The following is an 18366-nucleotide window of genomic DNA, read 5'->3' as shown; positions in this document are numbered from 1 at the left end:
AGGCAACTAAAGATCAAAGGTCCATTAACCAGAGGAATGTTGGGGTTCGGAGAAGCCCTGTGATAAAGGAGAGCTCATACCTGACAAGCCTCAGTTTACCCATCTGTAAATACAGAGATAGTTCATGTTTTACCTGACTCACCAGCTTGTTTTGAGAATGGAGTTAAAGCAACATTTCTATTCTTAAAAATATTTGTTCTGTGTGCATGTTGTGGAGGACGCATATCTCTGTCACAGTGTGTGTGTGAAGGTCAGAGGACAACATTTGAGGAAGTTGGTTGTCTCCTTCTCCTTCCACCGTTTGCAGAGACTGAATTCCGGTCACTAGGCTCGGTGGCAGTTCCTTTCCACCCCAGGCCGTCCCACTGTCCCTGGAGCAGTATTTCTAAGGACTGCTTCATTGTAAGATTTACTTCCTTGCCTGCTTTAGAAAACGCAAATCCCCCAGACTCTAATACTTCCCAAGGAACTGGTAATTCTTACTACCAGTTAAATCCAAGACCCATGAAGAAAGAGAAGGACACAGTGTGTAAGATGAGGAATCTTTTAGGAATTTAAGATTTTTCTAAATGTGCAATGTACAAAAAAGACTTCTAAAATTATTTTACATGTGAGTCCTTCTCTTGACTGGTGTGGCTCTGGCTTGGGACCCTGGTTCTGGTATCCATCCTAATGCAGGCAAATTGGGGAACAGTGGCTTCTCTTACTTCCAATAACGTTGATTTCATACCTGCCTGGTGACTGAACGACTCCCTCCTGTGAGATTCTTTTCCCCCCAGTCATTCCCACCTCAGTTCCCAGGCTCTGGTGCCTGAGCTGAGTAGTGTTCGACCAGTTCAGACTTCAGTCCATCACCCTTAGGAAGGAGTCATATTCCCAGCCATATAAACGTGAGCAATTATTACTTATGAGACTCTGCATCCATATAAAAATTATCAAAAAACAAAGACGCTAAAAATACTCAATAGTCTAGTTGGGAGGATAAAAATTCATGAATAGGCATATAAACTCACAAGGAGTCACCTGATAATTTAAAATGAGAACTACGAATGGCCTGTGCTGTGGACATGGATGAGGTCACGGCCCTCTGGGCAGAGCTGACACAAACACCGCAGGAAGCCTTCATTCTGATCACTGTCTGTGACAAAGCTTTAATTGCTTTAAGTAAAAAATAAAGGTATGTATATTCTTTAAATCTAAGGACATTTATATACTATATAAAATATCAGGTATATTTTATATATTATATAAAAATGTAGTAAGTCATATAACTAACATGCTTTATATATTCACTATATAAATATAATTATATACAATGTATTTTATCTATTTTATTATGCATATTATACACAACCTACTTTTAAAATCTAAATGACAGTAATGAAAAAGAAACTCTCTTCCCCAGCTAAAGTCCTAGTCATTTCTGCTCAGTAGCCAAATTGGTGCTATCAGCGTGTCATTTTCAAGAAGCATCCTCCAGGGTCTGGAGAGATTGCCTAGTGGCCACAGCACTGAGTGCTTTTCGAGAGGACCCACACGCTGACTCACAACCATCTGTAACCTCAGTGTTGGGAACCCCATTTCCTCTTCTGCCCTGAGCAGGACCAGGCATGCATGTGGTACACAGACATATATGCAGCCTTAGAATCTATACACATAAAATAATAAAAATAAAATTAAAAACCACTCTGCAGTGCCCATACATATCCACAGACATGTTTTCACACACAGAGCTCACACTTAGATTTGTCGCCCTTAGTGTGTCCTATTGACCAGTCCACACTGGCCCATATAAACTGCCCATGGATTTATGCCCATTGAGCTTCACCTATAATGGTGCAATCAGTCACTCTGCCATTTCTCATGTTGAAGAGTATATGGAGAGCTCTCAGAAAGTTGCTATTAATTATTTACTAAATAATAATTCAGCGACAATCATCACAAGTCCCTTGTCACACATCCCATGTGCACCCATAAGATTCCTATAAATAGAGTGGCTGGATACTATGGAATTGTGAAGGATACTGTGGAAGCCCTTTCTTCACAGCGTAGCTGGAGTGCACTGTCTCCCTGTACTCACTAAAACACCCTTCACATCTTTTACACGCTGACAGGCAATGGTGGAGCTGGGCCATTCTGCAATGAGGCTGATCTCAAGAGCTTTGTTACATGTTCATTTGTCCCTTGGCAATTCTTACCTATTTGTATCGCTTCTTTCTCTATTTTATTAGACTGACATGAATCAGTCCTGAGGTTGTTGGTGAATTTTGAGTGTTGCACTAAAAAAGAAAAAATATGGATTTTTGTCAAGGCTTGTTTCTGGAAGTATCTTAAGAACTGCAATTTAGTTCCCAGCCAGGTGTTACTTTATAATCTCATCCCTGAGTACTTGGAAACTCAATGGAGGGAGACGTTCTCCTGGCCCTCTCATGCCTTGCAATGCAAGGATAGACCCCACACACAAAGCTTACTCAGCCCTCGGTGTTGACAGTGCATGACTGTGTAGTCCCTGACTAGAAAGTCTGAGTAGCAAAGAGACCACACATGGAGGAGGTGCTTTGAGAGGCCAGCACTGTCCGTGAGCCTCTGCTCATACCCTGATGCAGAGCCAACTAACATCTCCTCTCACATCTGCAGGACAAGAGCAAGAGGCGGCCATTGCAACCCTGATGGTCTGCGCTGACTCCCATCCCCACTTCTTACAAATAAACTGTTGCTTGCAAATGTCTTGTTTGGTTACATTAAAACAAACACATGGAGAAACCTCAATATTTTTCTTCCAGAAAAATGTCTTGAGAAATTTTAACCATAAAACTTCTTCAAAAGCGAAAACTTCTTTGCAGTGTGAAGGTTCATAATCACAAGCAGTGAACTGTAGGCGGTGGGAGCAGAGGGAAACCACACTGGACTGATTATAGAAATGGCCTTAATGTTAGGGAGCTTTTCTGGTCTTGAAAAAAAATAAGCAATGTTTCTTTCTGAAAAACCACATCTCTGAACTCATTGTGGCCCTCCCTTCTCAAAGTGGGCTCTATTCTGGGATCCTATACAACCCTCAGGACATCACAGTAGGGAGTTAACAAACAAGTGACTACACATTAAGAGAAAAATAAGCATACCCATGCATCCACAGGAGTGCGTCAGAGTCGCTAGCGCTTACTTATAACATTTATTTTGTGATTTATACAGGCCACAGGTAGAGTGAGCTTTCTCACAGATTCTTCACGTAGCAGGTCATGCTGCACCTGTGACACACCAGGAAACAAGGTGCGCGAAGGGTGTGCTGACTGCCACACAGCTCCTGAGTGGGTAGACTGCAGGAAGGGGTTGGTCGCCAGCATGTAAGACATGGCGCTGCATCTACGCTGTGGCTTCTGCTCCTGCTGTCACACAGCTCCATCCTCCACCCTTTTGTAAAATTTTTCTTTCTTTATTAATTTTATTCTTAAAATTTTTATGCACAAAATTTTATGTGCATAAGTGCCTCACCTGCGTGTGTGTGTGTGTGTGTGTGTGTGTGTGTGTGTGTGTGTGTGTGTGTGCCACATTCATGCTTGGCACCCATGGAGGTCAGAAGAGAGTATCAAATTCCCTAAAGGTTTTGCCGAACTATCATGTGGTCACTGGAAATGAAACCGTATTCCTCTGCAAGAACAGCAAAAGTTCTTAGCCACTGAAACATCTTTTCGTCCACTCCATCCTCTTCTTATTCAATCTCCACAATACCATTTTATAACCATGAACATTTATAGATATTCATATATTCTTAATTTGCATGCAGTGATTGCACGCATGTGATAGGATACAATGTGACACGGACAGGGAGTGATGATCAGGTCAGGGTAACTGAAATATGCACCACCTTGAACCCTTGCCATCTTTATGCTAAAAACAGACAAAAACCTCTGTAGCCAAAGGAGATGAGCTCAGAGTGCCGGGCCCAGGGCCCTTGTTCCCTGTAAAATATCGTATGATGCACATTAGTTATGACTGCATTGCCTCAGCCACCAGGTTCCTTCACTGTGTGGTGCTGCATCATCTCCCCTCTTCTGCAAGTTGGCATTGTTAGCCTTTGTTGACAGGAGATTGCAGAAGGCACTGCCACAGGAATCTTCCTCTTCCTAATTCTGCAGTACTTCTTTCTCCTGACTCTTCCAGGGCGTGATCTGTTAGACATCTGAAAGAAGTGAGTGTCCACTTCAACAGCTCACTCCTTTGGGGTCTAAGGTCAAGCAGCATCCCTTGGCGCCTTCTCAGGAAGCTTTGCAGCGGGCTCTGAGAGCGCCACCTCCCCTTGTGGAGCCCTCCCTGGCACCTCAGAGGGCAGAGCTCCAGCAAGCTCTGCCAACATGTTGCCTGTCAGCTTTAGGGCCGAGTAGTGAGCCGTGCCTGGGCTCTGAAAGAGGCTAGCATCTCAAACGTAAGAATCTAAACTGCTTTCTCAGCATAGAGTCTAGAGGATTCTCTTTCTTCATTGTTGATTCCTCATGACCACAATATCTTGTTGTGAGTGATAACTCTATTGAAAGTAAACTTTCTGTGTTCAGATGTCTGTGTGTGGTTGGTCCCTGAATAAGCTACTTGCTGCCTTGACCGTATGGGCATTAGAGATATTTATTCAAACCATACTGAGAAGAAACACCTATGAAAGATACAAAGATTGTTTCACAGCATAGAACTACCTATGCTTCAATTACATCCCTGACTGTTCTAGGCAGTTTTCCTTTGTTTGTTTGTTTTCTTTTGTTTTGTTTTTTGTCAACTTGACATATACTGGAATCACTTGGGAAAAGAGAACCTCAATTAAGAATTGTCAGTGTGGGATATTTTCTTGATTAATGATTGCTGTGGGAGAGCCCAGCCCAACGGGGGCGGTGCCGCTGCTGGGCACATGGTTCTGGGTCATGGAAGAAAGCGAGCTATGCTGAGCAGACCAGCAAGCATCCTTTTATGGTCCCTGCCTCTGCTCCTTCCTAATTTCCAAACGTGAATTCCCTCAATAATGGGCTGTGATTGGGATGTGTACACCAAATAAACTCTTAACTCACCAAGTTTCTTGTGGTCATGGTGTCTATCACAGCAATAGAAGGGACACTAGCAAGGGTCCAACTTCCTATCCTATCGGGCTTACTGTTTCCGTCATCTCCGCATCTTAGCAGACCCTTCTTCTAGGGCCAGAGGATCAGGAGCTATCACGACAGCGAAGCCACAGAACACGCGTATGGCACTTCACATGTGTGAAATTTGTCAACTGTAAAACAACTCCTGGGACATCCAAGGCAAGCTTCACAGCCTCTTTCCTAAGAAGGAAAAGCTTGTCACTGGGAAGGTTAAATGACTCCCAAGGGCAAGTGATGGGAGCTAAAATCTAAGACTAAGGTGGATGCTTTTTCAATTCCTCGCTGTGTTCCCGTTTCCTCAGCAAGGGCACGTCCCTGTGCTGAGGAAGAACAGAACTCAGGAAGTGAAGAGTGTTCTTTAGGAAGGGGCTGTAGGCTTCTTGGCACCCTCTGTCATCTTAGAGCAGAAGTCGTTCTAAGTGCTGGAGCGGCTCCAACTAAGCCACAAAAGGAGAAGCAAGAACTGAGGGTAGGCAGGACTGGGGCGGGAGGGCAGTAGGCATGGGTCACACATTCTGGCTGAGTCTGATAAGTCCATCCTCAGCAGGAGCTAAGGCTGTGCAGAGGAAGGAGCTAGAGGTGGGTGGGCGGTAGTGGCTTTGCTGACCCTGTTCCGTGGGAGATTTCCTCTTGTCACCTGAGAATGCGTTCTTGATTTCCCTCATGTAATGGCTTATAACAGCAGAAAACAACTGCACACATCCATGCCTGAACTCGGTGAGGTATATTCTTCATCATACTAGGCTCTCTCAGGATGTGCTGAGTCTTGAGAAAATGCACCTGAAATTGTTATTTTAAAAGTTAAAGTTTGTGGACAGCCTATTAAGCGTACTCCAGGCAGCAGAATCAGAAGGACAGGCGCTGTATAACGGCACCCTCCCCCACCCACGCCCACCCCCTCCCTGCCTGATGTGAGCATTTGTCCTCTCTAGTCAAACACTAGGGAGAATGATTAACCGTTCCTTGAGTCACCTTCCCATCATGGAAAACATGTTTCCTCTTCTCTCTTCCCCTAATGATTCAGCTGTTACTTCCCCCACTCACGACTTAGCAAAGCAACTAAATTCCTTCTCTAAATCTGGGCTCCCTAGACAATGAGAAAGCTGCACAAAGGCACATAAATAAACCTTATTTTTAATTTTTTAACAAATTGTGCTAAGAGTCAGACCCAGAGAGAAGTTGGTCACTGGGGTAAACGTGACAATAAGAACACACTGTGCGTACTCACTGCCTCCTTCCTGTCACCAGCTTCTAACACCCTTGATGGCCACGATTGAGATAATCGTGACAATGACTGGCAGTTCTTATTAGCAGGGGCCAAATTGGTCTGTGTTTTATGTGTGATTACATTTAAATCTCAAACAGAACACAAAATACATGTGGATAAAACATGCTGCGTTTGCCCAAACTGAGCAGGTATGGGCTTCTACCTGGAGGCCTTCATCTCCAGTGTGCCACAAGATCCGCACAGCTTCCTACCTCACTTCAGTTTAATCCCTCAAACCCGGACAAATATTCCTCACATCTCAGAAATATTTGTGGTTTTCTTTTTTAATTATATCTTTTACTCTTTCAAACCTTTTATTAAGATATTGATTTTATTCTTTGATAAAAACTGCAAAAAATAGTACACAGATTCTGATATAATTTGCTTGTACATATAAGGACCTGAGTTTAAGTCTGAGAAATCATGTGCTATTGCTGATCATGATGATATGCAGTAGGAATCCCCACATTGGAGGCAGAGAAGAAGGATCCCTAGGGCTCGCTGGCCAGCTGGTCAGCTAACCTAATTAATGCACTCAAGGCCAATGACTCTGCTTCAAAAGATGTGGATAACATTCCTGAGAATAGCACCTGAAGTCTTCATACACACACAAACACACACATGGACATATGTGTACCAGCACTTATATAAACACACACACACACACAGAGACACAAACACGAAGCCTATTGTACACTAGAAGATTCCTCAATGTAGCCACAGAATAGTGATATATCATTTTGCCCCCTCCTCCAATTTGTGATACGCCTCAGATGAATAACCAAATCTATTGGGCCGCACTGCCCATCAGGCCTCTCTCCGTGCTGGTCTCCTCTTCTGTGCACAGCTCTTGCTGGATGGAGGACATGCTTCTTCTGATGTTTGAAAACTAAGGACAGCTTTGCTCTTTTGCATGATTTTGTTTTTAAATTTGTTTTTGTACTAGTTCTTTATTTGTCAATTAATTTTGAAGCAGGTTATGAGAGCTTTATATTTATGAAAGAGAGTAGGGACAGGAGACACCCAGGGCATCTTTTGATCACCCAGCCCTCCACCATTAGCTTACTGACATACTGATACCCTGAACCACCAAAGCTTGCATCTGAATATTTTGATCAACATTGTCAACAACTCTCAGAAATAATTTCTGGGTTTTGTCTTCTAAATGTTTACATACACACACACACATGCGCATGCGCGTGGGCACACACACACACACTTATACTAACATACCTCAAGAAAAGTGGATAAATGTTCTAAGAAGGAATCTGGTTGATCCAAAGGTAAGAGAATGACATGAAGACTGTGTAAGATAATTCCCGTTGGAGGCTGCAAAGAAATCAGATACACCTCCCCCAACCCCACCCCCAATGTCACTGTGACAGGCCTGTGACATCTACACCTCCACTTGGCTGGAGCACATTCTAAGGAATGGATTGCTAGAACATAGGTCTCTAGACTGTAGCTCATAAAGAGCTCTGGGTTCAGGGCTAGGAAGAGAGACAGGTCCTGTGAACTTGGTAAAATCCTATTAGATTTGTATCAGCTAGTTACATGTTTTATTCATAATCTTTTGTGAATCATGGCTTTTTGTTTTTAAAGATGGCCTATTTTGAGCCCTTGTATAGGTACATTCCTGTTTTTGTGACAAAACAAAAACTTTAAAGTTGTCCCAAACTGAAAAATTATGACTATCAGGAGTATGCTTTGTTTTAATCTGAGTTACCACCATTACTGTGTTTGTTTGTTGTAAAGGTGGACATTCAACGTTCATTGCAGTTTTCAATAAGAAGCAATTGAAAAAGAAAACAGAGAAAGCCCAAGCCTGGCAGCACCCCCTTGCCTGCATCTGCCCCCTCTGACGCCTTAGGAATGGAGAAAAGCCCGAGTCTGTGTGGTGTGTCTGAGACAAAAGAGGGGGGTTGAAAGATACTTTTGTTTAAAAGTAGAACAGCAAATGAGGGAAAGTTCGCTGCTATGCGGTTTGCACGTCCAACCCTCCACACCCCCATCCCTGTCCCTTTCTCCTGATTGCTTCAGAAGTTGGAGCAAAGCAACTTTAGACTTTAATCACAAACAATGATTTTCCACCATATAAAAACCCAGGTAAGACCATTTTCATGAATGACTGTTTTCATGGGTCAGTTACTCAGAGGAGGAAGTGGTTTCCTTTAATGGAGCCTTTTTTTATCTTCTTTAATTTTGTATGTGTGTGTTCCTGTGTGTACGGTTGCATATATGTATGCATATGCATGTATGTGTATGCAAGTGAATGTCAGAAGTCAACCATGGATGTCATTATTCCAGTACCATCCACCTTAGTTTCTGAGACAGTCTTTCACTAACATGAAGTTTACTGTTTAGGCTAGATAGACAATCCACTGAGCCCCAAGCCTTCCCCTGCCTCTGTCTCCCGAGCACCAGGACTAAAAGTGTGCACTGCATCTGGTGTTCTTACATGGGTTCTGAGAATCAAACTCAGGTCCTCACATTTATGCAGCAAGTGTTTTACTGATTGTACCCTCTCCAGCCCTCAGGGCTTCCTTTTTACAATGTTTGGGAAATACTGCAGATAAAGTCAGAAGACTTAGATTACCATTCTGGATCTGCCGCTCACAAACTACACCTTCTGGAATGTCTGCATCTCTGCTTACAGAGTGAATGCTTCCCATTTTGTTTGCAGTAGATCAAATAAGGAGATGTCTATGCTGTGAGGTACCACATACATGTAAGATTAGGCATGTCTCATTAGCAGCTTCCGTTTGCATGTCTTGGACTAAATCTCTATTTCTCGTAAGACCCATGAGGAATTCAGAGGAACCATAATACAATCCCTAGAAGACTTTGAATATCATTTAAGACTCTTCCTTAGAAGCAGGTAGAAATAGAACTCTTGGTCTCTATAAACACAGCTCATCACATTAAGACATGATGTTGCGTCTCTGTTTCTCTGAGACCCAAGGTCTAAACTAGATGACTGCTTGGCCACCTTCCTGTCTGGGACTCATCTGAATAAGAACCACATATGAGGAGCCATCAGCCTGAGTATTAGAAGCAAGGACATCTTTACCATATGGAGGCTAAGGAGATAACAGTTTCTTGTGGAAAAGTCAAGGCAGAAATAAGATGAAGCTCCAGCCCAAGATGAATGTAGGTTAGAATCTTCCCACTCCTGCTGCAGGGTCTTCTGTGTTTCACTCGACCCTTCCCTGCCCTGCCCCCACGATCGCCCTTTTGTGTCCTGTGTCCTTAGAATACCAGCTATCCCTGTGACTGTGCTGAGGAGTTCCATCCAGAGGGGTGAGTGTCTGCTATCCAGGGCAGACTGTCCAGGAAGAGAGCACAGCCCCCCCCAGCTCCTGCTGCAGGGTCTTCTGTGTTAAACTCAACCCTGCCTTGCCCCCATGTTCGTCCTTTTGTCTGCTGTGTCCTTGGACTACCAGCTATCCTTATTTCAGTGTTGAGGAGTTCCATCCAGAGGGGTGAGTATGTGCTATCCTGGGCAGACTGTCCTGGAAGAGAGCACAGCCCCCCCCCAGCTCCTGCTGCAGGGTCTTCTGTGTTCCACTCGACCCTGCCCTGCCCCCACGATTGCCCTTTTGTCTCCTGTGTCCTTGAACTACCAGCTATCCCTGCTTCAGTGCTGAGGAGTTACATCTAGAGGGACAGGAACAGTTCCTGCTCCTGCACTGAAGAGATCCACCCAGAGAGTCAGTCACAGCAAAGACTGAACCAAGACACCAAGACTCTCCTGGCTCCATTTGAAGGAAGAGTTGGGCAGGCGCCAATGCAAGAATTCCTCCAACAACCTGAAAGGCAATATGACGTCACCAGAATCCAGGGATCACGAAACTAGAAGAATTGAACACCCTACTCCAGAAGAAATAGAAGAAATTGACTCTAAACAGAACTATATGAAAATAATAGAGGAACTTAAACAGGAGGTGAAAAACTGGCGTAAAGAAATGGAGATAACAAACAAAAAAGTAGATAAAATGAATAAATCTCTCAAAGATACCAAAGAAAAACAAGAAAAACAAGAAAAAGCAAACAGGTAAGGGAAACAGTTTAAGACTTGAAAAATGAAATGGAGGTAATGAAGAAAACACAAACCAAAGGCCAGCTGGATATGGAAAATTTGGGTAAATGAATAGGAACTACAGAGACAAGTATTACCAACATAATACAAGAGATGGAAGAAAGAATCTCAGACACTGAAGATACTGTAGAGGAAATAAACTCACTGATTAAAGAACAAAACAAATCCAGCAAATTCTTAACACAAAACATCCAGGAAATCTGGGATACCGTGAAAAGGCCAAACCTAAGAATAATAGGTGTAGAAGAAGGAGAAGATTTACAGATCAAAGGCCCAGAAAATATATTCACCAACATTGTTGAAGAACACTTTCCCAATCTAAAGAAGGATATTCTTCTGAAGGTACAGTAAGCATACTGAACACTAAATAGACTAGATCAAAAAAAAAAACCATCCCCTTGCCTTATAATAATTAAAACACAAAACATACAGAATAAAAAACAAATATTAAGCGCTTCAAGGGAAAAAGGTCAAGTAACATATAAAGGGAAACCTATCAGAATTACACCTGACTTCTCAATGGAAACCTTGAAAACCAGAAGGTCTTGGATAGATGTGCTGCAGAAACTAAGAGACCAAGGATGCAAACCCAGACTACTATACCCAGCAAAGCTTGCATTTACCATCGATGGAGAAAACAAGATATTCCAGGACAAAAACAGATTTAAACAATACATAGCCACAAACCCAGCACTACAGAAAATACTAGAAGGAAAATCACAAACCAAGGAAGCCAACAACACCCGTAATAACACAAGCATCTGACAACCTTCCACCAGCACAACTCAAAGAAGGGAAACACACAAACAATAGCACCAGGAAAAATAACCGGAGTCAACAACCACTGGTCATTAATATCACTTAATATCAATGGACTCGACTCACCTATAAAAAGGCACAGGTTAAGAGAATGGATACGAAATCAGGATCCAACATTCTGCTGTCTACAAGAAACACACCTCAAACACCAAGACAGACACTAACTTTACTCTGGTAAAGGGTTGGGAAAAGGTTTTCCAATCAAATGGTCCAAAGAAACAAGCTAGTGTGGCTATACTAATATCTAAAAAATTGATTTCAAACTAAAATCAATCAGAAGAGACAGAAATGGACACTTTATACTTATATCAGGAACAATTCATCAGGAGGAAATCTCAATCCTGAATACCTATGCCCCTAATATAAAAACACCCACATATGTAAAAGAAACATTACTAGAACTCAGAACATACATCAAACCCCACACTCTAATAGTGGGTGATTTCAACTCTCTCACCAATGGACAGGTCAACCAGACAGAAACTTAACAGAGAAATAAGAGAGCTAACAGATGTAATGAACCAAATGGACCTAACAGACATCTATAGAACATTTCACCCAAACATAAAAGAATATACCTTCTTCTCAGCATCTCATGGAACCTTCTCAAAAATGGATCACATAATTGGTAACAAAGTAAACATCCATAGATATAAAGAAATTGTAGTAATCACCTGTGTACTATCAGATAACCATGGAATAAAGTTAGAATTTAACAACAATTCTAACCCCAGAAAACCTACAAACTCATGGAAGCTGAACAGTCAACTACTGAACCAACCCTGGGTCATGGAAGAAATAAAGAAAGAAATTAAATTCTTCCTTGAATTCAACGAAAATAAAGACACAGCATACCCAAACCTATAGGACACTATGAAAGCAGTGCTAAGAGGAAAGTTCATAGCACTAAATGCCCACATAAAGGAAACAGAGAAAGCACACATTAGAGACTTAACAGCACACCTGAAAACTCTAGAAAAAAAAAGAAGCAGACTCACCCAGGAGGAGTAGAAGACTGGAAATAACCAAACTGAGGGCTGAAATCAACAAAATTGAAACACAGAAAACAATCCAAAGAATCAATGAAGCAAAAAGCTGGTTCCTGGAGAAAATCAACAAGATTGATAAACTCCTATCCAAACTAATCAAACAGCAGAGAGAGAACACACAAATTAACAAGCACAGAAATGAAAAGGGGGACATAACCACAGACACAGAAGAAATTCAGAGAATTATTAGATCTTACTACAAAAGCCTGTATGCCACAAAATTGGAAAATGTAAAAGAAATGGACTTTTTTTTAGATAAGTACCATATACCAAAGTTGAACCAAGACCAGATGAACAATCTACATAGACCTGTTAGTCACAAAGAATTAGCAGCTGTTATCAAAAATCTCCCTACCAAAAAAAGCCGAGGACCAGATGGTTTCAATGCAGAATTCTACCAGAACTTCCAGCAAGAGCTAATACCTATACCCCGTAATGTATTTCACAATATAGAAACAGAAGAGTCATTGCTAAACTCCTTTTATGAAGCTACAGTCACCCTGATACCAAAACCACACAAAGACTTAACCAAGAAAGAGAATTACAGACCAATCTCACTCATGAACATTGATGCAAAAATACTCAATAAAATGCTGGCAAACAGAATCCAAGAACACATATAAAAAATTGTACATGATGATCAAGTAAGCTTCATCCCAGAGAGGCAGGGCTATTCAACATATGAAAATCTATCAACATAATCCATCATATAAATAAACGTAAGGAAAAAAACCCATATGATCATTTCATTAGATGCTGAAAAAGCATTTGACAAAATTCAACACCTCTTTATGATAAAGATCTTGGAGAGATTATGGATACAAGGTTCATTCCTAAATATAATAAAGGCAATATACAGCAAGCTGACAGCTAACATTAAATTAAATGGAGAGAAATTCAAAGTCATCCCACTAAAATCCGGAACAAGACAAGGTTGTCCACTCTCTCCATATCTCTTCAATATAGTGCTTGAAGTTCTAGCAATAGCAATAAGACCGCATAAAGAGATCAAGGGGATTCGAATTGGAAAGAAAGAGGTCAAACTTTCATTATTTGCAGATGATATGATAGTGTACATAAGCGACCCCAAAAACTCTACCAAAGAACTCCTACAGTTGATAAACACCTTTAGTACTGTGGCAGGATACAAGATCAACTCCAAAAAATCAGTTTCCCTCCTATACACAAAGAACAAAGATACAGAGAGGGAAATCAGAGAAACATCACCTTTCACAATAGTCACAAATAGCATAAAGTATCTTGGGGTAACTCTAACCAAGGAAGTGAAAGATCTATTTGACAAGAACTTTAAGGTTTTGAAGAAAGAAATTGAAGAGGATACCAGAAAATGGAAGAATTTCCCATGCTCTTGGATTGGGAGGATCAACATAGTAAAAATGGCAATTCTACCAAAAGCAATCTATAGATTCAATGCAATCCCCATCAAAATCCCAGCGAAATTCTTCACAGACCTTGAGAGAACAATAATAAAGTTTATATGGCAAAACAAAAAACCCAGGATAGCCAAAACAATCCTATACAATAAAAGTACTTCCGGAGGCATTACCATCCCTGACTTCAAACTCTATTACAGAGCTACAGTAATGAAAACAGCTTGGTATTGGCACAAAAACATAGATGTTGATCAATGGAATCGAATTGAAGACCCAGATCTTAATCCACAAACCTATGAACAACTGATTTTCGACAAAGGAGCTAAAACTATACAATGGAAGAAAGAAAGCATCTTTAACAAATGGTGCTGGCATAACTGGATGTCAACCTGTAGAAGAATGAAAATAGATCCATATCTACCACCATACACAAAACTCAAGTCCAAATGGATTAAAGACCTCAATATTAATCTGACCACATTGAACCTGATAGAAGAGAAAGTGGGAAGTAGTTTACAAGACATGGGCACAGGAGACCACTTCCTAGGTAGAACCCTAGTACCACAGACACTGAGAGAAACAATTATAGAAATGGGACCTCCTGAAACTGAGAAGCTTCTGTAAAGCAAAGGACACTGTCATTAAGACAAAAAGGCAACCTACTGATTTGGAGAAGATCTTCTCCAACCCCTCATCAGACAAAGGTCTGATCTCCAAAATATACAAAGAACTCAAGAAATTAGACACTAAAACTTTAATTAACTCAATTAAAAAATAGGGTTACTGAACTGAACAGAGAATTCTCAACAGAAGAAGTTTGAATGGCCAAAAGACACTTAAGGTCATGCTCAACCTCCTTAGCAATCAGGGAAATGCAAATCAAAACAACTTTGAGATATCATCTTACACCTGTCAGAATAGCTAAAATCAAAAAACACCAATGATAGCCTGCCTATGCTGGAGAGGATGTGGAGTGAGGGGAACACTCATCCATTGCTGGTGGGAATGCAAACTTGTGAAGCCACTGTGGAAATCAATGTGGCGGTTTCTCAGGAAACTGGGAGTCAACCTACCTCAGGACCCAGCAATTCCACTCTTGGGAATATACCCAAGAGATGCCCTATCATACTACAAAAGCATTTGTTCATCTATGTTCATAGCAGCACTATTTGTAATAGCCAGAACCTGGAAACAACCTAGATGCCCCTCAATAGAAGAATGGTTAAAGAAGGTGTGGAACATATGCACATTGGAGTTTTACTCAGTGGTAACAAACAATGACATCTTGAATTTTGCATGCAAATGGATGGAAATAGAAAACATTTTACTGAGTGAGGTATCCCAGACCCAAGAAGAGGAATATGGTATGTACTCACTCATAAGTGGATTCTAGCCATAATTACAGGACATTGAGCCTATAATTAGTGATGCTAGAGAAACTAAATAAGAAGGTGAACCCCCCAAAAATCATATAGTTATCCTCCTGGATAATGGAAGTAGACAAGATTGCCAGGCAAAACTTAGGACACGGGGGTCTGGGGGGGGGAGTGGATGTAAGGGGAGATGGGTAGAGAGAAGGGAGAAGGGGAGGATTCAGGAGAGCTGGGAGCTGGGGGAATGGGATGGGTGGGATGGAGGAAGGGTGGATATGGGAGCATGGAAGTAGATATCTTAATTAAGGGAGCCATTTTAGGGTTTGCAAGAGACTTATCTCTAGAGGGGTTCCCAGGTCCAAGGAGAGGTCCCCAGATTGTTCCTTGGGCAGCAGAGGAGAGGGTGCCTGAACTGGCCTTGTCCCATGGCCACACTGATGAATATCTTGCATATCACCATAGAATCTTCATCTGGCGATGGATGGAGATAGAGACAGAGACCCACATTGGAGCACTGGACTTAGCTCCCAAAGTCCAAATGAGGAGCAGAAGGAGGGAGAACATGAGCAAGGAAGTCAGGACCACGAGGGGTGCGTCCACCCACTGAGATGGTGGGACTGATCTAATGGGAGCTCACCAAGGCCAGCTGGACTGGGAGTGTTGGAGCGTGTGATCAAAATGTTCACTCTGAACGTGGCTGGCAATGAAGGCTGACTGAGAAGCCAAGGACAATGGCACTGGGTTTTGATTCTACTGCATGGACTGACTTTGTGGGAGCCTGGTTTGTTTGGATGCTCACCTTTATAGACCTGGATGAAGGGAGGAGAACCTTGGACTTTCCACCGGGCAGGGAATCCTGACTGCTCTTAGAACTAGAGAGGGAGGGAGAAGTGAGGAAGGGGAGGGGAAAGGAGGCAGGGAAGAGGTGGAAATTTTTAATAAATAAATAAATAAATATGAAAATAAAAATAAAGGAAAAAGAAAGATTTAAAGTTCTTGTCAAAAAAATCAAGGCAAAAACGTTTTGCTGTTTTATTGCATATTTATTTTTTCATTTTTCTTTCCTTCTTTTGTAAAACGTGGGTAAGGAACTTGGCTAATGAAGCTTTATCGGATCCTCTTTAACCTAAAGAATGTGTCTAGCTGTTCTTGCCAAATAGAATGAAATTCTTTTCCCATATTCTCAGGGGGCAAATAGTCATATATTTTAGAAACATCTGGCCCAGGGATGTGAATTGTGAAATGCTTTTCAGAGAATTATCCAGAAATATCTGGTTTCAATGGACAGTGAGAGTTATGTTGTTGTTGTTGTTTGGGTTTGGAAAAGTGAATCTCGCCACACAGGGGAAATGAATAAGAGAAAATATGAGGAACTGGGCTGATTTCCTCTGAGTTTGAGGCCAGCCTATTCTACACAGTGAGTGCCAGGCCAGTAAGAACTACATAATAGAACCCTGTCTCAGGAGGAGGAAGAGGAGGAGGAGGCGGAAACACATCTGAGTCAGCTGATTACAAAATGTGTGCTTGTAATTCCAGCGCTTGGAAGACAGAGACAAGAGGGTCAGGAGATCAAGGCCTCAACTGCACATAGAGTTTAAGACTATCCTGAATTATGTAGCATAACCCTGTCTTGAAAATGAAATAAATAAGTAAGCCGGTAAGTGCTTCCCTAACCTGATCTCAAAGGTCCTTCATAATTCTATCTCGGCATGCCTCTCCTTCACTATTTCCTACTGGGGTTCAGTGTGGCACTTACCTCCTTACCACCACCTTTGCCTACCTGCTCAATCACCCCCTCTTCTGTCTGTCATCCATACATCCTCAGAATAGCTTATGCTTTCCCAACATCTCCTGCTTCTTTCCTAAGCTTTCCTGAACTTCCTTCCCCGGTGAAACCCACCTCCTCCTTGGGAATACAGCTCCTTCCCACAGCCACAGTGCCCTGTCTCTTGACTATTAGTAACTTGCTGTCGTTTGCATTCAGTCTCTGCCAAAATGATAACCTCTAACACTGCTATAGCCTGAATGTTGGCATGTTCCCACTTAAGTGCTGAAGCCCAATGTGATGGTGTTTGGAGATCTGGCCTTTAGGAGGTTGTAAGGTCATGAAGGCAGAGCCCGCCACTGACTCGATGAGTTCCATTAGAAGAGACACCCTTCACAAGCGCTTACTGAAGAAATACCCCGTCATCTGCTAGGAAAGAAGAGAGGCTTCACCTGGCCATACTGACATCCTGATCCCACAATGCCAGCTTCTAGAAATATGAGAAAATAAATTTCTGTTTTGAAAGCACTGGGCTTACAGTTCTTTGTGATGGTCACCGGAGATAACTAACAATAACTTCCCCCTCTCTTGTTTTGTCTCCTACCTTCCCAACAGGGTGGCTTACTGTCCTGGAGAGGAGGAGCTCACATACTGTAGCATCTTAACATGTGATTCAGTGGCTCAGCCCTCAAATTCAGCCCAGTGTTCTGATCAGGAGAGGAGAAACCTGTCTACTTTTGTGGAAGAACGGCTTTAAAAATAGCTTAAGCTAGGCACTGTGGTGTGTGTCTGTAATTTCAGCACTTGGGAGGCAGAAGCAGGAGGATTGTTGTTAGCTGAAGGCCAGTCAGGACTGCATAGCAAGACCTTGTGAGAAGAAAATGAAGATGGTGGTGATGATGATGGTAACAATGAGGATGATGATGATTCAGACCAAGCTTCGTGCTATAGGCCTATAAATCCCAGCAGTTTGGAAGGAAAGGCAGCAGGATCATGAGCATACGTCCAGCCTGAGCTACACAGAAAGACCCTCTCTTAAGACAGAAACAAGAGCAAGCACACAAGAAAAAGAGCTGGGCACATAGCTCAATGGTGCCATATTTGCCCGTCGAGCATGCCCACGTTCAATGGCCAACACCTTAGGGAAACAATGGATAAATAAATTCAAGGCCGCTTTTGTATCTTGAAGATTGTGTCCTAACTAGAATAATGCTTCCTAAAAGTAGCGACTTGAGAGGCTGAAGAGATGGTTCAGGGGTTAAGGGCACTTGTCGCTCTTGCAGAAAACCCAGGTTTCATTCCCAGCATCTACAAAGTGGTTCACAACTAGCTGTGACTCCAGTTCCAGGGGAGCCAATGACCTCTTCCGGCACTGGGCACACATGTAGACATACACACAAACAAAACATTCACACATACAAAATAAAATAATAACTGTGAAAAATCTTATTATTATACTTAAGACTTCAGTGTCTGCGCT

Source organism: Myodes glareolus, chromosome 23 (genome assembly GCF_982192425.1).
Source record: "Myodes glareolus chromosome 23, mMyoGla1.1, whole genome shotgun sequence".
In the NCBI taxonomy this organism is placed as follows: domain Eukaryota; kingdom Metazoa; phylum Chordata; class Mammalia; order Rodentia; family Cricetidae; genus Myodes; species Myodes glareolus.
The sequence above is the reverse complement of the archived record's forward strand: the minus strand, read 5'-3'. Positions refer to the sequence as shown.